Raw genomic sequence first — 2,500 nt, forward strand, 5'->3', positions numbered from 1 at the left:
ACGAAACAGTTCCAGGCCCTTAACGAAATGACGCTCTATGGCTTCCACTTCCGAATCCAGCCCCGAGTGAGAACACCCATCGGGAGACCACAATCCCTGCATCCCCAGGTAACATCCATCGCCCGCACTGTAAACATCCCGACCCCATGCCTCAAGCACCACAAACGGATCTTCCGCCCACGCCGCCTACTCCGCCCGTGCCGCCCACGCCGCGCATAGGAGGGCATCGTCACAGATGTCCCGCAAGGATCCAGTCCAGTCGCCATGACGTTGTCTATTTCACTTTCCTTCGACGCCGCGGCCGATGACCCAACCCCACCATTCATCGGTCGAGGGGTGGGGGGAAGGGGGGAAATGGGGGGGGTCTGAGAGAATGAAGGTGGAAGGAAGAGGAAAAGAGAGAAGAAAGGAAGGGACAAAAAAGAGGTAGGCGGGGAGAAGGAGAAGACGAGGGCTACTTGCCCTTGTTGAGGAGCCAGAAAAAGCTCTTTCGGACAGCTAATCTTCGGAAAAACAGTTGCAGAGGTTAGTGGACAATGTGAATGAACTGAAGCTCTGTTGAGGGCTGGTCCTTATTACGAGGATGACGTTAAAATCAGGGTTTACGCTACCTCTCCTCGCTGTAAATAATACCAAGGCCTTAAATAGCAACAATTTCCCTCTACGGAATGAGGGGTAAAACGTCATGATATTCACGTGCCCGTCGGAAAGAACTCCACTTCCTCTGGCTCGTCGCTGTACCTGGAACCGATTTGCACTACGTTCAGTCCCCCTTCTCTCTCTCTCTCTCTCTTACACACACACACACACACACACACACACACACACACACGCGCGCGCGCGCATACACACATAAACCTCTATGTATACACATGTATACACACACATATACAAATTTTCTCACCGTTTTCATCTTCCTCCCCGGCCCCCCCTCTCCCCCCCCCCTTCACCCTCTGCACCTGCACCACAACCCTCGCGGGCGTGTCCTACATAGGTGATCCGTGAGCGCATCTGTACCCTGCCTGTGCACGCCCTGTCTCCTTATACGGCAAGATACTACACGCTACCCTTTCCTTCCGCCCCCTCCCTCACCCTCCTTCCCTTTATCCCCTCCCCCCCTCCTCCTACCCCATGCCCTTCCCCCTACCTCCTTCGCCCCTCACACCTGATTCCAGGTCTTCTCCGCACACTCATTCGCAACGTTGAGGAGTGGCCCTTGAGGGAGGTGGATGTCCTTGAACACTCTTGCGCTCCCCCCGTCTCCACCCCCGGTCCCTTCCCCTCCCCTCGCTCGCTTCCCTCCCTTCTCCTCCACCCCGCCTCTCTCCGCCCTTCCCCCGCTCCCGTCTCCCTCTCCTTCCCCTTCCCCCACTCCCGTCTCCCTCTCCTTCCCCTTCCCCCGCTCCCGTCTCCCTCTCCTTCCCCTTCCCTATTCCCTATTCTCTTCCCCTCCCCGCTCTCGCCTCCCTACTACCCCACTCCCCTTCTCAACCTCATACTTTATAACTCCCCACATCCTGTATGACTCCTTTTTCGTTCGGCCAAAACATTTTGTCCCCTTGCTTTTTTAGCTTTCCGTTTTACTCGAGGTAAACTTCTACTTCTATCTACTTCTCGGTTTGTCGCTTTTTACTTCTACGTTCTCTCAAGATATGCCCCTTCCCCTTCTCTCTTTCTCTTCTTCTTCCTCTCTCTCTCTCTCTCTCTCTCTCTCTCTCTCTCTCTCTTCTTCCTTCTTTCTTTCTTCTCTCTCTCTCTCTTCTTCTCTCTCTCTCTTCTTCTCTCTCTTCTCTCTCTTCTCTCTCTCTCTCTCTCTCTCTTCTCTCTCTCTTCTCTCTCTCTCTCTCTCCCTCCCTCCCTCTCCTGCTTGCTTACTTGCTTGACTACCTCCCTGCCCGCCTGCTTCCCTCTCTCCCGTGACCTCAGCGCTCCCCATGCACAATCAATCCCGCCCTCCCCGGCCCCCTTCCCCCCCGCCCTCCCCGAGATGACAGCAGGCAGCGTGTCCTTCCTCGAGGCACGCTCGCTATGCTGGATCATGGCCATGTCGCCAGAGAGCCCCAGGAATGAGCGATATCCCCGCCACCGCCGCCTCCGCCCGCTTGGCCGAGCATTTCCCTTTACGGCGCGAGGGCACGCTCCGCACAAGCGAGCATTTACCTAAAACAAAAAGGACGTGAAGGAAATGACATGTTACCGGACAAGGTGGTTGGCCTTGGATGTCATCCCCCCCTTCCCATCTCTCTCCCTCCCTCCTCATCTGCATTCGTTAGCTGCATGTCCCTTGTTCCTCCCATCCGGTTGCCACACAACTGAAGAGTGACACCGGAGCTAAAATAAAAATATAAACACCTGATTAATATTCATACACGAAACATTGTGTAAACGCAGAAGAGTCGACGCCTGACGATGCATTCAGTATGCCAACGACCCATCCTGTGCAACAAAAGCGATATCAACTTCGGTGAATTGTAGATCAGCCCCCTACACGCTACGCAGT

At 54.9% G+C, this 2,500-nt stretch overlaps 1 protein-coding gene across 2 annotated transcripts in view; it reads right to left on the reverse strand.

Moving 5' to 3' along the window:
* Window positions 1-2,500, reverse strand: part of LOC113805277 (ecdysone receptor) — a 199,208-nt gene that overhangs the window by 51,025 nt on the left and 145,683 nt on the right. The window lies entirely within an intron of this gene.

Source organism: Penaeus vannamei, chromosome 14 (genome assembly GCF_042767895.1).
Source record: "Penaeus vannamei isolate JL-2024 chromosome 14, ASM4276789v1, whole genome shotgun sequence".
Lineage (NCBI taxonomy): Eukaryota > Metazoa > Arthropoda > Malacostraca > Decapoda > Penaeidae > Penaeus > Penaeus vannamei.